The 19,348-nt window shown below is 49.9% G+C and overlaps 25 non-coding genes and 3 pseudogenes across 25 annotated transcripts; all 28 read right to left on the minus strand.

Moving 5' to 3' along the window:
• Positions 1 to 736: 736 nt before the first annotated feature.
• On the minus strand, positions 737 to 899 carry LOC135035488 (U1 spliceosomal RNA). Its single transcript, XR_010230524.1, has one exon. It is a non-coding gene; the product is annotated as a U1 spliceosomal RNA (small nuclear RNA).
• A 152-nt stretch (positions 900 to 1,051) lies between these two features.
• Positions 1,052 to 1,215, minus strand: LOC135035527 (U1 spliceosomal RNA). Its single transcript, XR_010230560.1, has one exon. It is a non-coding gene; the product is annotated as a U1 spliceosomal RNA (small nuclear RNA).
• Positions 1,216 to 1,889: 674 nt separating this feature from the next.
• Positions 1,890 to 2,052, minus strand: LOC135035463 (U1 spliceosomal RNA). The gene has a single exon (XR_010230500.1). It is a non-coding gene; the product is annotated as a U1 spliceosomal RNA (small nuclear RNA).
• A 142-nt stretch (positions 2,053 to 2,194) lies between these two features.
• Positions 2,195 to 2,358, minus strand: LOC135035424 (U1 spliceosomal RNA). Its single transcript, XR_010230461.1, has one exon. It is a non-coding gene; the product is annotated as a U1 spliceosomal RNA (small nuclear RNA).
• A 674-nt stretch (positions 2,359 to 3,032) lies between these two features.
• Positions 3,033 to 3,195, minus strand: LOC135035497 (U1 spliceosomal RNA). The gene has a single exon (XR_010230533.1). It is a non-coding gene; the product is annotated as a U1 spliceosomal RNA (small nuclear RNA).
• Positions 3,196 to 3,347: 152 nt separating this feature from the next.
• LOC135035437 (U1 spliceosomal RNA) lies at positions 3,348 to 3,511 on the minus strand. The gene has a single exon (XR_010230477.1). It is a non-coding gene; the product is annotated as a U1 spliceosomal RNA (small nuclear RNA).
• Positions 3,512 to 4,185: 674 nt separating this feature from the next.
• LOC135035465 (U1 spliceosomal RNA) lies at positions 4,186 to 4,348 on the minus strand. Its single transcript, XR_010230502.1, has one exon. It is a non-coding gene; the product is annotated as a U1 spliceosomal RNA (small nuclear RNA).
• Positions 4,349 to 4,500: 152 nt separating this feature from the next.
• LOC135035433 (U1 spliceosomal RNA) lies at positions 4,501 to 4,664 on the minus strand. The gene has a single exon (XR_010230472.1). It is a non-coding gene; the product is annotated as a U1 spliceosomal RNA (small nuclear RNA).
• A 698-nt stretch (positions 4,665 to 5,362) lies between these two features.
• Positions 5,363 to 5,498, minus strand: LOC135035547 (U1 spliceosomal RNA; annotated as a pseudogene).
• A 152-nt stretch (positions 5,499 to 5,650) lies between these two features.
• LOC135035438 (U1 spliceosomal RNA) lies at positions 5,651 to 5,814 on the minus strand. Its single transcript, XR_010230478.1, has one exon. It is a non-coding gene; the product is annotated as a U1 spliceosomal RNA (small nuclear RNA).
• Positions 5,815 to 6,488: 674 nt separating this feature from the next.
• LOC135035512 (U1 spliceosomal RNA) lies at positions 6,489 to 6,651 on the minus strand. The gene has a single exon (XR_010230548.1). It is a non-coding gene; the product is annotated as a U1 spliceosomal RNA (small nuclear RNA).
• Positions 6,652 to 6,803: 152 nt separating this feature from the next.
• LOC135035619 (U1 spliceosomal RNA) lies at positions 6,804 to 6,967 on the minus strand. The gene has a single exon (XR_010230625.1). It is a non-coding gene; the product is annotated as a U1 spliceosomal RNA (small nuclear RNA).
• A 674-nt stretch (positions 6,968 to 7,641) lies between these two features.
• On the minus strand, positions 7,642 to 7,804 carry LOC135035490 (U1 spliceosomal RNA). The gene has a single exon (XR_010230526.1). It is a non-coding gene; the product is annotated as a U1 spliceosomal RNA (small nuclear RNA).
• Positions 7,805 to 7,956: 152 nt separating this feature from the next.
• LOC135035620 (U1 spliceosomal RNA) lies at positions 7,957 to 8,120 on the minus strand. Its single transcript, XR_010230626.1, has one exon. It is a non-coding gene; the product is annotated as a U1 spliceosomal RNA (small nuclear RNA).
• A 698-nt stretch (positions 8,121 to 8,818) lies between these two features.
• Positions 8,819 to 8,954, minus strand: LOC135035529 (U1 spliceosomal RNA; annotated as a pseudogene).
• Positions 8,955 to 9,106: 152 nt separating this feature from the next.
• On the minus strand, positions 9,107 to 9,270 carry LOC135035616 (U1 spliceosomal RNA). Its single transcript, XR_010230622.1, has one exon. It is a non-coding gene; the product is annotated as a U1 spliceosomal RNA (small nuclear RNA).
• Positions 9,271 to 12,510: 3,240 nt separating this feature from the next.
• LOC135035410 (U1 spliceosomal RNA) lies at positions 12,511 to 12,674 on the minus strand. The gene has a single exon (XR_010230448.1). It is a non-coding gene; the product is annotated as a U1 spliceosomal RNA (small nuclear RNA).
• Positions 12,675 to 13,344: 670 nt separating this feature from the next.
• Positions 13,345 to 13,507, minus strand: LOC135035466 (U1 spliceosomal RNA). The gene has a single exon (XR_010230503.1). It is a non-coding gene; the product is annotated as a U1 spliceosomal RNA (small nuclear RNA).
• Positions 13,508 to 13,649: 142 nt separating this feature from the next.
• On the minus strand, positions 13,650 to 13,813 carry LOC135035425 (U1 spliceosomal RNA). Its single transcript, XR_010230462.1, has one exon. It is a non-coding gene; the product is annotated as a U1 spliceosomal RNA (small nuclear RNA).
• Positions 13,814 to 14,487: 674 nt separating this feature from the next.
• LOC135035499 (U1 spliceosomal RNA) lies at positions 14,488 to 14,650 on the minus strand. Its single transcript, XR_010230535.1, has one exon. It is a non-coding gene; the product is annotated as a U1 spliceosomal RNA (small nuclear RNA).
• A 152-nt stretch (positions 14,651 to 14,802) lies between these two features.
• On the minus strand, positions 14,803 to 14,966 carry LOC135035440 (U1 spliceosomal RNA). Its single transcript, XR_010230480.1, has one exon. It is a non-coding gene; the product is annotated as a U1 spliceosomal RNA (small nuclear RNA).
• Positions 14,967 to 15,640: 674 nt separating this feature from the next.
• Positions 15,641 to 15,803, minus strand: LOC135035508 (U1 spliceosomal RNA). Its single transcript, XR_010230544.1, has one exon. It is a non-coding gene; the product is annotated as a U1 spliceosomal RNA (small nuclear RNA).
• Positions 15,804 to 15,955: 152 nt separating this feature from the next.
• Positions 15,956 to 16,119, minus strand: LOC135035449 (U1 spliceosomal RNA). Its single transcript, XR_010230488.1, has one exon. It is a non-coding gene; the product is annotated as a U1 spliceosomal RNA (small nuclear RNA).
• A 698-nt stretch (positions 16,120 to 16,817) lies between these two features.
• On the minus strand, positions 16,818 to 16,954 carry LOC135035545 (U1 spliceosomal RNA; annotated as a pseudogene).
• Positions 16,955 to 17,106: 152 nt separating this feature from the next.
• LOC135035442 (U1 spliceosomal RNA) lies at positions 17,107 to 17,270 on the minus strand. Its single transcript, XR_010230481.1, has one exon. It is a non-coding gene; the product is annotated as a U1 spliceosomal RNA (small nuclear RNA).
• Positions 17,271 to 17,944: 674 nt separating this feature from the next.
• LOC135035505 (U1 spliceosomal RNA) lies at positions 17,945 to 18,107 on the minus strand. The gene has a single exon (XR_010230541.1). It is a non-coding gene; the product is annotated as a U1 spliceosomal RNA (small nuclear RNA).
• Positions 18,108 to 18,259: 152 nt separating this feature from the next.
• LOC135035598 (U1 spliceosomal RNA) lies at positions 18,260 to 18,423 on the minus strand. Its single transcript, XR_010230606.1, has one exon. It is a non-coding gene; the product is annotated as a U1 spliceosomal RNA (small nuclear RNA).
• Positions 18,424 to 19,097: 674 nt separating this feature from the next.
• Positions 19,098 to 19,260, minus strand: LOC135035492 (U1 spliceosomal RNA). Its single transcript, XR_010230528.1, has one exon. It is a non-coding gene; the product is annotated as a U1 spliceosomal RNA (small nuclear RNA).
• Positions 19,261 to 19,348: the final 88 nt, after the last annotated feature.

Consider the following 19,348-nt stretch of genomic DNA (forward strand, 5'->3'; position numbering starts at 1 on the left):
CCTGACTTCTCCTCCCGTCTGCTTACTTTGTGCCTTCCAATGCACAATGCAAACTACAGGTAGTGCTGCAGGGCCCACACCCTTTTACTTGCCTTACAGAGCAGCTCTGGAGCTGTTACAGTGCCCAGCTGCTGCAAGAAATCTGCTTGAATGCTTCAGGGGATGGGACATGGCCAACATGAGCCCCACACCAAAGGAGGGTGGAGCAGAAGGCTGACTAATACTGAAGCACCCCCAAACAACAAACCAAATGCAACAACTAGTGCAAGCATTCCTGGGGGAAGGCCTGCCGCAGATGGATTTGCATATGGTGATGTCATCCAAGCAGTGGGTCAAAGTTGGCTTCAACCCTCGTCTGCATATGAAAACAGAAAAGGGGCGTGCAGGGCATGGTGGCCTTTTGCGGCGCTTGACCGACCCCTAGTTTGCATTAAACACCTCCACCCTCCTTCGGTGTGGGGCTCATGTTGGCTATGCCCCAGCCCCTGAAGCATTCAAGCTGATTTCTTGCAGCAGCTGGGCACTTTAACAGCTCCAGAGCTGCTCTGTAAGGCAAGTAAAAGGGTGTGGGCCCTGCAGCACTACCTGTAGTTTGCATTGTGCATTGGAAGGCACAAAGTAAGCAGACGGGAGGAGAAGTCAGGATAGTGCACAAGGGTATAGAAGGGAGCGGCTGAAGAAAAGAGAAGTGGAAACAGACAGCAAACTAGGCTGGAGAGAGACCTGAGACAAAGAGATCTGAATTATACGAGAGCCGACCAGGGGAAACACAAATTATGCAGTCAAGTTTCCCACATTTGGGGAAATCGCAGGAGCAGCACACCCAGAGTGCAATGGGTGAGCCTTGCCCTGGGAGAAGCACCTTCATGATCATAGTATCTCACCTGGCAGGTAAGTAGGAGTTGGGCTAGAGCTGGGGAGGGTCGCTGCTCGGGTACCCCCCTGTCAAGTGAAGGAGATCCAACTGAGGCAGCACAAGGGAACTCTCGAAAGAAGAACAAGGCAAGAGGAAAATCTGAGACAAAGAAATCTGACTTTTACCAGAGCTGACCAGAGGAAAGCACAAACACAGTCCCCCACTACCACAAATAATGCAGTTGAGTTTCCCACATTTGGGGAAATCACAGGGGTCAGCATACCCAAAATGCAATGAATGAACCTCACCCTGGGAGAACAATCTTCATGACCATGGTATCTCCTATGCAAAATAAGTATGATTTGGAATAGGGCTGGGGAGGGCCGCTGCTCATGCACATCTCTGTCAAGTAAAGGAGATTCAACTGAGGCAGCACAAGGGAACTCTCATCTGGGGACAACAACTGCAGGGAGAACACATATTTTCAGATGAACATGGGAGGGCAGAAGGCTGCCTAATACTGAAGCACCCCCAAACAACAAACCAAATGCAACAACTAGTGCAAGCATTCCTGGGGGAAGTTCTGCAGAAGACGGATTTGCATACGGTGATGTCATACAAGCAGTGGGTCAAAGTTGGCTTCAACCCTCATCTGCATATGAAAAGAGAAAAGGGGCGTGCAGGGCATGGCGGCCTTTTGCGGTGCTTGGATGACCCCTAGTTCGCATTAAACACCTCCACCCTCCTTTGGAGTGGGGCTCATGTTGGCCATGCCCCATCCCCTGAAGCATTCAAGCAGATTTCTTGCAGCAGCTGGGCACTGTAACAGCTCCAGAGCTGCTCTGTAAGGCAAGTAAAAGGGTGTGGGCCCTGCAGCACTACCTGTAGTTTGCATTGTGCATTGGAAGGCACAAAGTAAGCAGACGGGAGGAGAAGTCAGGATAGTGCACAAGGGTATAGAAGGGAGCGGCTGAAGAAAAGAGAAGTGGAAACAGACAGCAAACTAGGCTGGAGAGAGACCTGAGACAAAGAGATCTGAATTATACGAGAGCCGACCAGGGGAAACACAAATTATGCAGTCAAGTTTCCCACATTTGGGGAAATCGCAGGGGCAGCACACCCAGAGTGCAATGGGTGAGCCTTGCCCTGGGAGAAGCACCTTCATGATCATAGTATCTCACCTGGCAGGTAAGTAGGAGTTGGGCTAGAGCTGGGGAGGGTCTCTGCTCGGGCACCCCCCTGTCAAGTGAAGGAGATCCAACTGAGGCAGCACAAGGGAACTCTCAAAAGAAGAACAAGGCTCTGAAACAAAGAAATCTGACTTTTACCAGAGCTGACCAGAGGAAAACACAAACACAGTCCCCCACTACCACAAATAAAGCAGTCGAGTTTCCCACATTTGGGGAAATCACAGGGGTCAGCATACCCAGAATGCAATGAATGAACCTCACCCTGGGAGAATAATCTTCATGACCATGGTATCTCCTATGCAAAATAAGTATGATTTGGGATAGAGCTGGGGAGGGCCGCTGCTCAGGCACATCTCTGTCAAGTTAAGGAGATTCAACTGAGGCAGTACAAGGGAACTCTCATCTAGGGACAACAACTGCAGGGAGAACACATATTTTCAGATGAACATGGGAGGGCAGACGGCTGCCTAATACTGAAGCACCCCCAAACAACAAACCAAATGCAACAACTAGTGCAAGCATTCCTGGGGGAAGGCCTGCCGCAGATGGATTTGCATATGGTGATGTCATCCAAGCAGTGGGTCAAAGTTGGCTTCAGCCCTCGTCTGCATATGAAAACAGAAAAGGGGCGTGCAGGGCATGGTGGCCTTTTGCTGCGCTTGTCTGACCCCTAGTTTGCATTAAACACCTCCACCCTTCTTCGGTGTGGGGCTCATGTTGGCTATGCCCCAGCCCCTGAAGCATTCAAGCTGATTTCTTGCAGCAGCTTGGCACTGCAACAGCTCCAGAGCTGCTCTGTAAGGCAAGTAAAAGGGTGTGGGCCCTGCAGCACTACCTGTAGTTTGCATTGTGCATTGGAAGGCACAAAGTAAGCAGACGGGAGGAGAAGTCAGGATAGTGCACAAGGGTATAGAAGGGAGCGGCTGAAGAAAAGAGAAGTGGAAACAGACAGCAAACTAGGCTGGAGAGAGACCTGAGACAAAGAGATCTGAATTATACGAGAGCCGACCAGGGGAAACACAAATTATGCAGTCAAGTTTCCCACATTTGGGGAAATCGCAGGAGCAGCACACCCAGAGTACAATGGGTGAGCCTTGCCCTGGGAGAAGCACCTTCATGATCATAGTATCTCACCTGGCAGGTAAGTAGGAGTTGGGCTAGAGCTGGGGAGGGTCGCTGCTCGGGTACCCCCCTGTAAAGTGAAGGAGATCCAACTGAGGCAGCACAAGGGAACTCTCGAAAGAAGAACAAGGCTAAAGGAAAATCTGAGACAAAGAAATCTGACTTTTACCAGAGCTGACCAGAGGAAAGCACAAACACAGTCTCCCACTACCACAAATAATGCAGTCAAGTTTCCCACATTTGGGGAAATCACAGGGGTCAGCATACCCAAAATGCAATGAATGAACCTCACCCTGGGAGAAAAATCTTCATGACCATGGTATCTCCTATGCAAAATAAGTATGATTTGGAATAGGGCTGGGGAGGGCCGCTGCTCATGCACATCTCTGTCAAGTAAAGGAGATTCAACTGAGGCAGCACAAGGGAACTCTCATCTTGGGACAACAACTGCAGGGAGAACATATATTTTCAGATGAACATGGGAGGGCAGAAGGCTGCCTAATACTGAAGCACCCCCAAACAACAAACCAAATGCAACAACTAGTGCAAGCATTCCTGGGGGAAGGCCTGCCGCAGATGGATTTGCATATGGTGATGTCATCCAAGCAGTGGGTCAAAGTTGGCTTCAACCCTCGTCTGCATATGAAAAGAGAAAAGGGGCGTGCAGGGCATGGTGGCCTTTTGCGGCGCTTGGCTGACCCCTAGTTTGCATTAAACACCTCCACCCTCCTTTGGTGTGGGGCTCATGTTGGCTATGCCCCAGCCCCTGAAGCATTCAAGCTGATTTCTTGCAGCAGCTGGGCACTGTAACAGCTCCAGAGCTGCTCTGTAAGGCAAGTAAAAGGGTCTGGGCCCTGCAGCACTACCTGTAGATCGCATTGTGCGTTGGAAGGCACAAAGTAAGCAGACAGGAGGAGAAGTCAGGATAGTGCGCAAGGGCATAGAAGGGAGCGGCTCAAGAAAAGAGAAGTGGAAACAGACAGCAAACTAGGCTGGAGAGAGACCTGAGACAAAGAGATCTGAATTATACGAGAGCCGACCAGGGGAAACACAAATTATGCAGTCAAGTTTCCCACATTTGGGGAAATCGCAGGGGCAGCACACCCAGAGTGCAATGGGTGAGCCTTGCCCTGGGAGAAGCACCTTCATGATCATAGTATCTCACCTGGCAGGTAAGTAGGAGTTGGGCTAGAGCTGGGGAGGGTCGCTGTTCGGGCACCCCCCTGTCAAGTGAAAGAGATCCAACTGAGGCAGCACAAGGGAACTCTCGAAAGAAGAACAAGGCTAGAGGAAGATCTGAGACAAAGAAATCTGACTTTTTCCAGAGCTGACCAGAGGAAAGCACAAACACAGTCCCCCACTACCACAAATAATGCAGTCGAGTTTCCCACATTTGGGGAAATCACAGGGGTCAGCATACCCAGAATGCAATGAATGAACCTCACCTTGGGAGAACAATCTTCATGACCATGGTATCGCCTATGCAAAATAAGTATGATTTGGGATAGGGCTGGGGAGGGCCGCTGCTCAGGCACATCTCTGTCAAGTAAAGGAGATTCAACTGAGGCAGCACAAGGGAACTCTCATCTGGGGACAACAACTGCAGGGAGAACACATATTTTCAGATGAACATGTGAGGGCAGAAGGCTGCCTAATACTGAAGCACCCCCAAACAACAAACCAAATGCAACAACTAGTGCAAGCATTCCTGGGGGAAGGCCTGCAGCAGATGGATTTGCATATGGTGATGTCATCCAAGCAGTGGGTCAAAGTTGGCTTCAACCCTCGTCTGCATATGAAAAGAGAAAAGGGGCGTGCAGGGCATGGCGGCCTTTTGCAGCACTTGGATGACCCCTAGTTCGCATTACACACCTCCACCCTCCTTCGGTGTGGGGCTCATGTTGGCTATGCCCCAGCCCCTGAAGCATTCAAGCTGATTTCTTGCAGCAGCTGGGCACTGTAACTGCTCCAGAGCTACTCTGTAAGGCAAGTAAAAGGGTGTGGGCCCTGCAGCACTACCTGTAGTTCGCATTGTGCGTTGGAAGGCACGAAGTAAGCAGACGGGAGAAGTCAGGATAGTGCGCAAGGGCATAGAAGGGAGCGGCTCAAGAAAAGAGAAGTGGAAACAGACAGCAAACTAGGCTGGAGAGAGACCTGAGACAAAGAGATCTGAATTATACGAGAGCCGACGAGGGGAAACACAAATTATGCAGTCACGTTTCCCACATTTGGGGAAATCGCAGGAGCAGCACACCCAGAGTGCAATGGTTGAGCCTTGCCCTGGGAGAAGCACCTTCATGATCATGGTATCTCACCTGGCAGGTAAGTAGGAGTTGGGCTAGAGCTGGGGAGGGTCGCTGCTCGGGTTCCCCCCTGTGAAGTGAAGGAGATCCAACTGAGGCAGCACCAGGGAACTCTCGAAAGAAGAACAAGGCTAGAGGAAGATCTGAGACAAAGAAATCTGACTTTTACCAGAGCTGACCAGAGGAAAGCACAAACACAGTCTCCCACTACCACAAATAATGCAGTCAAGTTTCCCACATTTGGGGAAATCACAGGGGTCAGCATACCCAAAATGCAATGAATGAACCTCACCCTGGGAGAAAAATCTTCATGACCATGGTATCTCCTATGCAAAATAAGTATGATTTGGAATAGGGCTGGGGAGGGCCGCTGCTCATGCACATCTCTGTCAAGTAAAGGAGATTCAACTGAGGCAGCACAAGGGAACTCTCATCTTGGGACAACAACTGCAGGGAGAACATATATTTTCAGATGAACATGGGAGGGCAGAGGACTGCCTAATACTGAAGCACCCCCAAACAACAAACCAAATGCAACAACTAGTGCAAGCATTCCTGGGGGAAGGCCTGCCGCAGATGGATTTGCATATGGTGATGTCATCCAAGCAGTGGGTCAAAGTTGGCTTCAACCCTCGTCTGCATATGAAAAGAGAAAAGGGGCGTGCAGGGCATGGTGGCCTTTTGCGGCGCTTGGCTGACCCCTAGTTTGCATTAAACACCTCCACCCTCCTTTGGTGTGGGGCTCATGTTGGCTATGCCCCAGCCCCTGAAGCATTCAAGCTGATTTCTTGCAGCAGCTGGGCACTGTAACAGCTCCAGAGCTGCTCTGTAAGGCAAGTAAAAGGGTGTGGGCCCTGCAGCACTACCTGTAGTTCGCATTGTGCGTTGGAAGGCACAAAGTAAGCAGACAGGAGGAGAAGTCAGGATAGTGCGCAAGGGCATAGAAGTAAGCGGCTCAAGAAAAGAGAAGTGGAAACAGACAGCAAACTAGGCTGGAGAGAGACCTGAGACAAAGAGATCTGAATTATACGAGAGCCGACCAGGGGAAACACAAATTATACAGTCAAGTTTCCCACATTTGGGGAAATCGCAGGAGCAGCACACCCAGAGTGCAATGGGTTAGCCTTGCCCTGGGAGAAGCACCTTCATGATCATAGTATCTCACCTGGCAGGTAAGTAGGAGTTGGGCTAGAGCTGGGGAGGGTCGCTGCTAGGGTACCCCCCTGTAAAGTGAAGGAGATCCAATTAAGGCAGCACAAGGGAACTCTCGAAAGAAGAACAAGGCTAGAGGAAAATCTGAGACAAAGAAATCTGACTTTTACCAGAGCTGACCAGAGGAAAGCACAAACACAGTCCCCCACTACCACAAATAATGCAGTTGAGTTTCCCACATTTGGGGAAATCACAGGGGTCAGCATACCCAAAATGCAATGAATGAACCTCACCCTGGGAGAAAAATCTTCATGACCATGGTATCTCCTATGCAAAATATGTATGATTTGGAATAGGGCTGGGGAGGGCCGCTGCTCATGCACATCTCTGTCAAGTAAAGGAGATTTAACTGAGGCAGCACAAGGGAACTCTCATCTGGGGACAACAACTGCAGGGAGAACACATATTTTCAGATGAACATGGGAGGGCAGAAGGCTGCCTAATACTGAAGCACCCCCAAACAACAAACCAAATGCAACAACTAGTGCAAGCATTCCTGGGGGAAGTTCTGCAGAAGACGGATTTGCATACGGTGATGTCATCCAAGCAGTGGGTCAAAGTTGGCTTCAACCCTCATCTGCATATGAAAAGAGAAAAGGGGCGTGCAGGGCATGGCGGCCTTTTGCGGTGCTTGGATGACCCCTAGTTCGCATTAAACACCTCCACCCTCCTTTGGTGTGGGGCTCATGTTGGCCATGCCCCATCCCCTGGAGCATTCAAGCTGATTTCTTGCAGCAGCTGGGCACTGTAACAGCTCCAGAGCTGCTCTGTAAGGCAAGTAAAAGGGTGTGGGCCCTGCAGCACTACCTGTAGTTTGCATTGTGCATTGGAAGGCACAAAGTAAGCAGACGGGAGGAGAAGTCAGGATAGTGCACAAGGGTATAGAAGGGAGCGGCTGAAGAAAAGAGAAGTGGAAACAGACAGCAAACTAGGCTGGAGAGAGACCTGAGACAAAGAGATCTGAATTATACGAGAGCCGACCAAGGGAAACACAAATTATGCAGTCAAGTTTCCCACATTTGGGGAAATCGCAGGGGCAGCACACCCAGAGTGCAATGGGTGAGCCTTGCCCTGGGAGAAGCACCTTCATGATCATAGTATCTCACCTGGCAGGTAAGTAGGAGTTGGGCTAGAGCTGGGGAGGGTCGCTGTTCGGGCACCCCCCTGTCAAGTGAAAGAGATCCAACTGAGGCAGCACAAGGGAACTCTCGAAAGAAGAACAAGGCTAGAGGAAGATCTGAGACAAAGAAATCTGACTTTTTCCAGAGCTGGCCAGAGGAAAGCACAAACACAGTCCCCCACTACCACAAATAATGCAGTCGAGTTTCCCACATTTGGGGAAATCACAGGGGTCAGCATACCCAGAATGCAATGAATGAACCTCACCCTGGGAGAACAATCTTCATGACCATGGTATCGCCTATGCAAAATAAGTATGATTTGGGATAGGGCTGGGGAGGGCCGCTGCTCAGGCACATCTCTGTCAAGTAAAGGAGATTCAACTGAGGCAGCACAAGGGAACTCTCATCTGGGGACAACAACTGCAGGGAGAACACATATTTTCAGATGAACATGTGAGGGCAGAAGGCTGCCTAATACTGAAGCACTCCCAAACAACAAACCAAATGCAACAACTAGTGCAAGCATTCCTGGGGGAAGGCCTGCAGCAGATGGATTTGCATATGGTGATGTCATCCAAGCAGTGGGTCAAAGTTGGCTTCAACCCTCGTCTGCATATGAAAAGAGAAAAGGGGCGTGCAGGGCATGGCGGCCTTTTGCAGCGCTTGGATGACCCCTAGTTTGCATTACACACCTCCTCCCTCCTTCGGTGTGGGGCTCATGTTGGCTATGCCCCAGCCCCTGAAGCATTAAAGCTGATTTCTTGCAGCAGCTGGGCACTGTAACTGCTCCAGAGCTACTCTGTAAGGCAAGTAAAAGGGTGTGGGCCCTGCAGCACTACCTGTAGTTCGCATTGTGCATTGGAAGGCACGAAGTAAGCAGACGGGAGAAGTCAGGATAGTGCGCAAGGGCATAGAAGGGAGCGGCTCAAGAAAAGAGAAGTGGAAACAGACAGCAAACTAGGCTGGAGAGAGACCTGAGACAAAGAGATCTGAATTATACGAGAGCCGACGAGGGGAAACACAAATTATGCAGTCAAGTTTCCCACATTTGGGGAAATCGCAGGAGCAGCACACCCAGAGTGCAATGGTTGAGCCTTGCCCTGGGAGAAGCACCTTCATGATCATAGTATCTCACCTGGCAGGTAAGTAGGAGTTGGGCTAGAGCTGGGGAGGGTCGCTGCTCGGGTTCCCCCCTGTGAAGTGAAGGAGATCCAACTGAAGCAGCACCAGGGAACTCTCGAAAGAAGAACAAGGCTAGAGGAAGATCTGAGACAAAGAAATCTGACTTTTACCAGAGCTGACCAGAGGAAAGCACAAACACAGTCCCCCACTACCACAAATAATGCAGTCGAGTTTCCCACATTTGGGAAAATCACAGGGGTCAGCATACCCAGAATGCAATGAATGAACCTAACCCTGGGAGAACAATCTTCATGACCATGGTATCTCCTATGCAAAATAAGTATGATTTGGGATAGGGCTGGTGAGGGCCGCTGCTCAGGCACATCTCTGTCAAGTAAAGGAGATTCAACTGAGGCAGCACAAGGGAACTCTCATCTGGGGACAACAACTGCAGGGAGACCACATCTTTTCAGATGAACATGGGAGGGCGGAAGGCTGCCTAATACTGAAGCACCATCAAATATCAAACCATGGCCCTCATTCCGAGTTGATCGCTCGCAAGGCGATTTTAGCAGAGTTACACACGCTAAGCCGCCGCCTACTGGGAGTGAATCTTAGCTTCTTAAAATTGCGACCGATGTATTCGCAATATTGCGATTACAAACTACTTAGCAGTTTCAGAGTAGCTTCAGACTTACTCTGCATCTGCGATCAGTTCAGTGCTTGTCGTTCCTGGTTTGACGTCACAAACACTCCCAGAGTTCGCCCAGACACTCCCCCGTTTCTCCGGCCACTCCTGCGTTTTTTCCGGAAACTGTAGCGTTTTTTCCCACACGCCCATAAAACGGCCTGTTTCCGCCCAGTAACACCCATTTCCTGTCAATCACATTACGATCGCCGGAGCGAAGAAAAATCCGTGAGTAAAAATACTTTCTTCATTGTAAAATTACTTGGCGCAGTCGCAGTGCGAATATTGCGCATGCGTACTAAGCAGAATTTCACTGCGATGCGATGAAATTTACAGAGCGAACGACTCGGAATGAGGGCCCATATGCAACAACTAGTACAAGCACTCCTGGGGGAAGGTCTGCAGCAGACGGATTTGCATACGGTGATGTAAATCCAAGCAGTGGGCCAAAGTTGACTGGAACCCTCATCTGCATATGAAAAGAGAAAAGGGGCATGCAGGGCATGGCGGCCTTTTGCAGTGCTTGGATGACCCCTAGTTCGCATTAAACACCCCCACCCTCCTTTGGTGTGGGGCTCATGTTGGCCATGCCCCATCCCCTGATGCATTCAAGCTGATTTCTTGCAGCAGCTGGGCACTGTAACAGCTCCAGAGCTGTTCTGTAAGGCAAGTAAAAGTGTGTGGGCCCTGCAGCACCACCTGTTGTTCGCATTGTGCGTTGGAAGGCACAAATTAAGCAGACGGGAGGAGAAGTCAGGATAGTGCGCAAGGGCATTCTTTTCTCTTAGTCCGGGGGCAAGGCTTCAAAATGGGGTCTGCAACGGAGGAGACACAGGGGGCGTGGTCACAGCAGCTTTTCTCTACAGTCTGCACCAGCAGGAGCCTACACCATTTTTTATGATCACGCTGAACTGCAGTGCGACTGCAATTACAGCATGGTCAAGAAGGGAGGCGTCATGCTGGGTGGCCATGCCCTGTCACTGTGCAGGAGCCAGCACCGCTCACACACTAGTCCCCGGGTGCAGCCCCCAACCCCCGGGACACCCGGAGCAACAAAATGTAGATTCAGGCCACCAGGCCACGCCCCTACCTATGAAACCATGCCTCCTTTTTACCATTGCGCTGTTTATCTGCGCGCACTGCATTACAATCTCCCTCGCCACCTCTCTGGGTGTCACCAGTGATAGTGACACCTCTGCCATGCTTGTAGCAGCTGGTCCTAAGATCTACGCCTCAAGCCCTGAGTGTTTGCCCTTGTGACTTGTTGATCATCATAGCGAAGCAGATGCTTACAGAAAACTGCAGGGGCTTAGATTGAAAATAAAAACAATTGATGGGTATAAGGTAGAGAGGAGTGGGTTCGGTTCTCCGAGAACCGAATTCCCCACGAACTCCACGTGGTTTACATTGGTCCGAGGCAGGCTCGGTTGTTCCTGCCTGACTCGGAAAACCTGAACAAGGGAAAATGTCATCATCCCGCTGTCAGATTCTCGTGAGATTCGGATTCCATATAAAGAGCTGCGCGTTGCTGCCATTTTTACTCGTGCATTGAAGAGAGAGCGGAGAGGACGTGGCTATGTTTTCTCAGTGGAAATCTCAATATCAGTGCTCAGTATCAGTGGTTACTTATTGCTGCTCAGTAATACTAGTAGTGTGTCTCTCCTGCTCAGTGTCAGTTCTCAGTAGTATCCTCATCAGTGCTCAGTATCACTGCTCATTGTCTTGTGCTGCATTGTGGTGCTCAGCATACTACAGTACATTACTAATAGTCCAGTGCTGCATCTTGCTGCTCAGTGTCAGTTCTAGTATCCTCATCAGTGCTCACTATCACTGCTCATTGCATTGTGGTGTTCTGTATACTACAGTAACATAGTAATATAGTATATATAGAGGAGCGGGTTCGGTTCTCCGAGAACCGAATTCCCGACGAACTCCACGTGGTTTACACTGGTCCGAGGCAGGCTCGGTTGTTCCTGCCTGACTCGGAAAACCTGAACAAGGGAAAATGTCATCATCCCGCTGTCGGATTCTCGCGAGATTCGGATTCCATATAAAGAGCTGCGCGTTGCCGCCATTTTTACTCGTGCATTGAAGAGAGAGCGGAGAGGACGTGGCTATGTTCTCTCAGTGGAAATCTCAATATCAGTGCTCAGTATCAGTGGTTACTTATTGCTGCTCAGTAATACTAGTAGTGTGTCTCTCCTGCTCAGTGTCAGTTCTCAGTAGTATCCTCATCAGTGCTCAGTATCACTGCTCATTGTCTTGTGCTGCATTGTGGTGCTCAGCATACTACAGTACATTACTAATAGTCCAGTGCTGCATCTTGCTGCTCAGTGTCAGTTCTAGTATCCTCATCAGTGCTCACTATCACTGCTCATTACATTGTGGTGTTCTGTATACTACAGTAACATAGTAATATAGTAACATATGGTAACATAGTTTTTGAGGTTGAATAGAGGCAAATTGCCCATCGTGTTCAACCTGTTTTAAGTTGTGATGATTCTACATACTTGCTGAATAATGTTTTATGACTAGTTAGCTACTATAACTCATGTTACCCCCGGATTAACCATGTTGATATTTTAAGTATTATAACCTTGGATAGCTTTTTCATTCAGAAATGTATCCATTCCTTTTTTAAATCCAATTACAGAGTCCGCCATTACCACCTTCCCTGGCAGGGAATTCCACATCCTGATTGCCCTAACAGTGAAGATCATAGTATCTCACCTGGCAGGTAAGTAGGAGTTGGGCTAGAGCTGTGGAGGATTGCTGCTCGGGCACCCCCTGTCAAGTGAAGGAGATCCAACTGAGGCAGCACAAGGGAACTCTCGAAAGAAGAACAAGGCTAGAGGAAGATCTGAGACAAAGAAATCTGACTTTTACCAGAGCTGACCAGAGGAAAGCACAAACACAGTCCCCCACTACCACAAATAATGCAGTCGAGTTTCCCACATTTGGGGAAATCACAGGGGTCAGCATACCCAGAGTGCAATGAATGAACCTCACCCTGGGAGAACAATCTTCATGACCATGGTATCTCCTATGCAAAATAAGTATGATTTGGGATAGGGCTGGGGAGGGCCGCTGCTCAGGCACATCTCTGTCAAGTAAAGGAGATTCAACTGAGGCAGCACAAGGGAACTCTCATCTGGGGACAACAACTGCAGGGAGAACACATATTTTCAGATGAACATGGGAGGGCAGAAGGCTGCCTAATACTGAAGCACCCCCAAACAACAAACCAAATGCAACTACTAGTGCAAGCATTCCTGGGGGAAGGCCTGCAGCAGACGGATTTGCATATGGTGATGTCATCCAAGCAGTGGGTCAAAGTTGGCTTCAACCCTCGTCTGCATATGAAAATAAAAAAGGGGTGTGCAGGGCATGGCTGCCTTTTGCGGCGCTTGGATGACCCCTAGTTCGCATTAAACACCTCCACCCTCCTTCGGTGTGGGGCTCATGTTGGCTATGCCCCAGCCCCTGAAGCATTCAAGCTGATTTCTTGCAGCAGCTGGGCACTGTAACAGCTCCAGAGCTGCTCTGTAAAGCAAGTAAAAGGGTGTGGGCCCTGCAGCACTACCTGTAGTTTGCATTGTGCGTTGGAAGGCACAAAGTAAGCAGACGGGGAAGTCAGGATAGTGCACAAGGGCATAGAAGGGAGCGGCTGAAGAAAAGAGAAGTGGAAACAGACAGCAAACTAGGCTGGAGAGAGACCTGAGACAAAGAGATCTGAATTATACGAGAGCCGACCAGGGGAAACACAAATTATGCAGTCAAGTTTCCCACATTTGGGGAAATCGCAGGGGCAGCACACCCAGAGTGCAATGGGTGAGCCTTGCCCTGGGAGAAGCACCTTCATGATCATAGTATCTCACCTGGCAGGTAAGTAGGAGTTGGGCTAGAGCTGGGGAGGGTCTCTGCTCGGGCACCCCCCTGTCAAGTGAAGGAGATCCAACTGAGGCAGCACAAGGGAACTCTCAAAAGAAGAACAAGGCTCTGAAACAAAGAAATCTGACTTTTACCAGAGCTGACCAGAGGAAAACACAAACACAGTCCCCCACTACCACAAATAAAGCAGTCGAGTTTCCCACATTTGGGGAAATCACAGGGGTCAGCATACCCAGAATGCAATGAATGAACCTCACCCTGGGAGAATAATCTTCATGACCATGGTATCTCCTATGCAAAATAAGTATGATTTGGGATAGAGCTGGGGAGGGCCGCTGCTCAGGCACATCTCTGTCAAGTTAAGGAGATTCAACTGAGGCAGCACAAGGGAACTCTCATCTAGGGACAACAACTGCAGGGAGAACACATATTTTCAGATGAACATGGGAGGGCAGAAGGCTGCCTAATACTGAAGCACCCCCAAACAACAAACCAAATGCAACAACTAGTGCAAGCATTCCTGGGGGAAGGCCTGCCGCAGATGGATTTGCATATGGTGATGTCATCCAAGCAGTGGGTCAAAGTTGGCTTCAACCCTAGTCTGCATATGAAAACAGAAAAGGGGCGTGCAGCGCATGGTGGCCTTTTGCTGCGCTTGTCTGACCCCTAGTTTGCATTAAACACCTCCACCCTCCTTCGGTGTGGGGCTCATGTTGGCTATGCCCCAGCCCCTGAAGCATTCAAGCTGATTTCTTGCAGCAGCTTGGCACTGCAACAGCTCCAGAGCTGCTCTGTAAGGCAAGTAAAAGGGTGTGGGCCCTGCAGCACTACCTGTAGTTTGCATTGTGCATTGGAAGGCACAAAGTAAGCAGACGGGAGGAGAAGTCAGGATAGTGCACAAGGGTATAGAAGGGAGCGGCTGAAGAAAAGAGAAGTGGAAACAGACAGCAAACTAGGCTGGAGAGAGACCTGAGACAAAGAGATCTGAATTATACGAGAGCCGACCAGGGGAAACACAAATTATGCAGTCAAGTTTCCCACATTTGGGGAAATCGCAGGAGCAGCACACCCAGAGTACAATGGGTGAGCCTTGCCCTGGGAGAAGCACCTTCATGATCATAGTATCTCACCTGGCAGGTAAGTAGGAGTTGGGCTAGAGCTGGGGAGGGTCGCTGCTCGGGCACCCCCCTGTAAAGTGAAGGAGATCCAACTGAGGCAGCACAAGGGAACTCTCGAAAGAAGAACAAGGCTAAAGGAAAATCTGAGACAAAGAAATCTGACTTTTACCAGAGCTGACCAGAGGAAAGCACAAACACAGTCTCCCACTACCACAAATAATGCAGTCAAGTTTCCCACATTTGGGGAAATCACAGGGGTCAGCATACCCAAAATGCAATGAATGAACCTCACCCTGGGAGAAAAATCTTCATGACCATGGTATCTCCTATGCAAAATAAGTATGATTTGGAATAGGGCTGGGGAGGGCCGCTGCTCATGCACATCTCTGTCAAGTAAAGGAGATTCAACTGAGGCAGCACAAGGGAACTCTCATCTTGGGACAACAACTGCAGGGAGAACATATATTTTCAGATGAACATGGGAGGGCAGAAGGCTGCCTAATACTGAAGCACCCCCAAACAACAAACCAAATGCAACAACTAGTGCAAGCATTCCTGGGGGAAGGCCTGCCGCAGAGGGATTTGCATATGGTGATGTCATCCAAGCAGTGGGTCAAAGTTGGCTTCAACCCTCGTCTGCATATGAAAAGAGAAAAGGGGCGTGCAGGGCATGGTGGCCTTTTGCGGCGCTTGTCTGACCCCTAGTTTGCATTAAACACCTCCACCCTCCTTTGGTGTGGGGCTCATGTTGGCTATGCCCCAGCCCCTGAAGCATTCAAGCTGATTTCTTGCAGCAGCTGGGCACTGTAACAGCTCCAGAGCTGCTCTGTAAGGCAAGTAAAAGGGTCTGGGCCCTGCAGCACTACCTGTAGATCGCATTGTGCGTTGGAAGGCACAAAGTAAGCAGACAGGAGGAGAAGTCAGGATAGTGCGCAAGGGCATAGAAGGGAGCGGCTCAAGAAAAGAGAATTGGAAACAGACAGCAAACTAGGCTGGAGAGAGACCTGAGACAAAGAGATCTGAATTATACGAGAGCCGACCAGGGGAAACACAAATTATGCAGTCAAGTTTCCCACATTTGGGGAAATCGCAGGGGCAGCACACCCAGAGTGCAATGGGTGAGCCTTGCCCTGGGAGAAGCACCTTCATAATCATAGTATCTCACCTGGCAGGTAAGTAGGAGTTGGGCTAGAGCTGGGGAGGGTCGCTGTTCGGGCACCCCCCTGTCAAGTGAAAGAGATCCAACTGAGGTAGCACAAGGGAACTCTCGAAAGAAGAACAAGGCTAGAGGAAGATCTGAGACAAAGAAATCTGACTTTTTCCAGAGCTGACCAGAGGAAAGCACAAACACAGTCCCCCACTACCACAAATAATGCTGTCGAGTTTCCCACATTTGGGGAAATCACAGGGGTCAGCATACCCAGAATGCAATGAATGAACCTCACCTTGGGAGAACAATCTTCATGACCATGGTATCGCCTATGCAAAATAAGTATGATTTGGGATAGGGCTGGGGAGGGCCGCTGCTCAGGCACATCTCTGTCAAGTAAAGGAGATTCAACTGAGGCAGCACAAGGGAACTCTCATCTGGGGACAACAACTGCAGGGAGAACACATATTTTCTGATGAACATGTGAGGGCAGAAGGCTGCCTAATACTGAAGCACCCCCAAACAACAAACCAAATGCAACAACTAGTGCAAGCATTCCTGGGGGAAGGCCTGCAGCAGATGGATTTGCATATGGTGATGTCATCCAAGCAGTGGGTCAAAGTTGGCTTCAACCCTCGTCTGCATATGAAAAGAGAAAAGGGGCGTGCAGGGCATGGCGGCCTTTTGCAGCGCTTGGATGACCCCTAGTTCGCATTACACACCTCCACCCTCCTTCGGTGTGGGGCTCATGTTGGCTATGCCCCAGCCCCTGAAGCATTCAAGCTGATTTCTTGCAGCAGCTGGGCACTGTAACTGCTCCAGAGCTACTCTGTAAGGCAAGTAAAAGGGTGTGGACCCTGCAGCACTACCTGTAGTTCGCATTGTGCGTTGGAAGGCACGAAGTAAGCAGACGGGAGAAGTCAGGATGGTGCGCAAGGGCATAGAAGGGAGCGGCTCAAGAAAAGAGAAGTGGAAACAGACAGCAAACTAGGCTGGAGAGAGACCTGAGACAAAGAGATCTGAATTATACGAGAGCCGACGAGGGGAAACACAAATTATGCAGTCAAGTTTCCCACATTTTGGGGAAATCGCAGGAGCAGCACACCCAGAGTGCAATGGTTGAGCCTTGCCCTGGGAGAAGCACCTTCATGATCATAGTATCTCACCTGGCAGGTAAGTAGGAGTTGGGCTAGAGCTGGGGAGGGTCGCTGCTCGGGTTCCCCCCTGTGAAGTGAAGGAGATCCAACTGAGGCAGCACCAGGGAACTCTTGAAAGAAGAACAAGGCTAGAGGAAGATCTGAGACAAAGAAATCTGACTTTTACCAGAGCTGACCAGAGGAAAGCACAAACACAGTCTCCCACTACCACAAATAATGCAGTCAAGTTTCCCACATTTGGGGAAATCACAGGGGTCAGCATACCCAAAATGCAATGAATGAACCTCACCCTGGGAGAAAAATCTTCATGACCATGGTATCTCCTATGCAAAATAAGTATGATTTGGAATAGGGCTGGGGAGGGCCGCTGCTCATGCACATCTCTGTCAAGTAAAGGAGATTCAACTGAGGCAGCACAAGGGAACTCTCATCTTGGGACAACAACTGCAGGGAGAACATATATTTTCAGATGAACATGGGAGGGCAGAAGGCTGCCTAATACTGAAGCACCCCCAAACAACAAACCAAATGCAACAACTAGTGCAAGCATTCCTGGGGGAAGGCCTGCCGCAGATGGATTTGCATATGGTGATGTCATCCAAGCAGTGGGTCAAAGTTGGCTTCAACCCTCGTCTGCATATGAAAAGAGAAAAGGGGCGTGCAGGGCATGGTGGCCTTTTGCGGCGCTTGGCTGACCCCTAGTTTGCATTAAACACCTCCACCCTCCTTTGGTGTTGGGCTCATGTTGGCTATGCCCCAGCCCCTGAAGCATTCAAGCTGATTTCTTGCAGCAGCTGGGCACTGTAACAGCTCCAGAGCTGCTCTGTAAGGCAAGTAAAAGGGTGTGGGCCCTGCAGCACTACCTGTAGTTCGCATTGTGCGTTGGAAGGCACAAAGTAAGCAGACAGGAGGAGAAGTCAGGATAGTGCGCAAGGGCATAGAAGGGAGCGGCTCAAGAAAAGAGAAGTGGAAACAGACAGCAAACTAGGCTGGAGAGAGACCTGAGACAAAGAGATCTGAATTATACGAGAGCCGACCAGGGGAAACACAAATTATACAGTCAAGTTTCCCACATTTGGGGAAATCGCAGGAGCAGCACACCCAGAGTGCAATGGGTTAGCCTTGCCCTGGGAGAAGTACCTTCATGATCATAGTATCTCACCTGGCAGGTAAGTAGGAGTTGGGCTAGAGCTGGGGAGGGTCGCTGCTCGGGTACCCCCCTGTAAAGTGAAGGAGATCCAACTAAGGCAGCACAAGGGAACTCTCGAAAGAAGAACAAGGCTAGAGGAAAATCTGAGACAAAGAAATCTGACTTTTACCAGAGCTGACCAGAGGAAAGCACAAACACAGTCCCCCACTACCACAAATAATGCAGCTGAGTTTCCCACATTTGGGGAAATCACAGGGGTCAGCATACCCAAAATGCAATGAATGAACCTCACCCTGGGAGAAAAATCTTCATGACCATGGTATCTCCTATGCAAAATAAGTATGATTTGGAATAGGGCTGGGGAGGGCCGCTGCTCATGCACATCTCTGTCAAGTAAAGGAGATTTAACTGAGGCAGCACAAGGGAACTCTCATCTGGGGACAACAACTGCAGGGAGAACACATATTTTCAGATGAACATGGGAGGGCAGAAGGCTGCCTAATACTGAAGCACCCCCAAACAACAAACCAAATGCAACAACTAGTGCAAGCATTCCTGGGGGAAGTTCTGCAGAAGACGGATTTGCATACGGTGATGTCATCCAAGCAGTGGGTCAAAGTTGGCTTCAACCCTCATCTGCATATGAAAAGAGAAAAGGGGCGTGCAGGGCATGGCGGCCTTTTGCGGTGCTTGGATGACCCCTAGTTCGCATTAAACACCTCCACCCTCCTTTGGTGTGGGGCTCATGTTGGCCATGCCCCATCCCCTGAAGCATTCAAGCTGATTTCTTGCAGCAGCTGGGCACTGTAACAGCTCCAGATCTGCTCTGTAAGGCAAGTAAAAGGGTGTGGGCCCTGCAGCACTACCTGTAGTTTGCATTGTGCATTGGAAGGCACAAAGTAAGCAGACGGGAGGAGAAGTCAGGATAGTGCACAAGGGTATAGAAGGGAGCGGCTGAAGAAAAGAGAAGTGGAAACAGACAGCAAACTAGGCTGGAGAGAGACCTGAGACAAAGAGATCTGAATTATACGAGAGCCGACCAAGGGAAACACAAATTATGCAGTCAAGTTTCCCACATTTGGGGAAATCGCAGGGGCAGCACACCCTGAGTGCAATGGGTGAGCCTTGCCCTGGGAGAAGCACCTTCATGATCATAGTATCTCACCTGGCAGGTAAGTAGGAGTTGGGCTAGAGCTGGGGAGGGTCGCTGTTCGGGCACCCCCCTGTCAAGTGAAAGAGATCCAACTGAGGCAGCACAAGGGAACTCT

This window comes from Pseudophryne corroboree, unplaced genomic scaffold (assembly GCF_028390025.1).
Source record: "Pseudophryne corroboree isolate aPseCor3 unplaced genomic scaffold, aPseCor3.hap2 scaffold_606, whole genome shotgun sequence".
NCBI classification, from domain to species: domain Eukaryota; kingdom Metazoa; phylum Chordata; class Amphibia; order Anura; family Myobatrachidae; genus Pseudophryne; species Pseudophryne corroboree.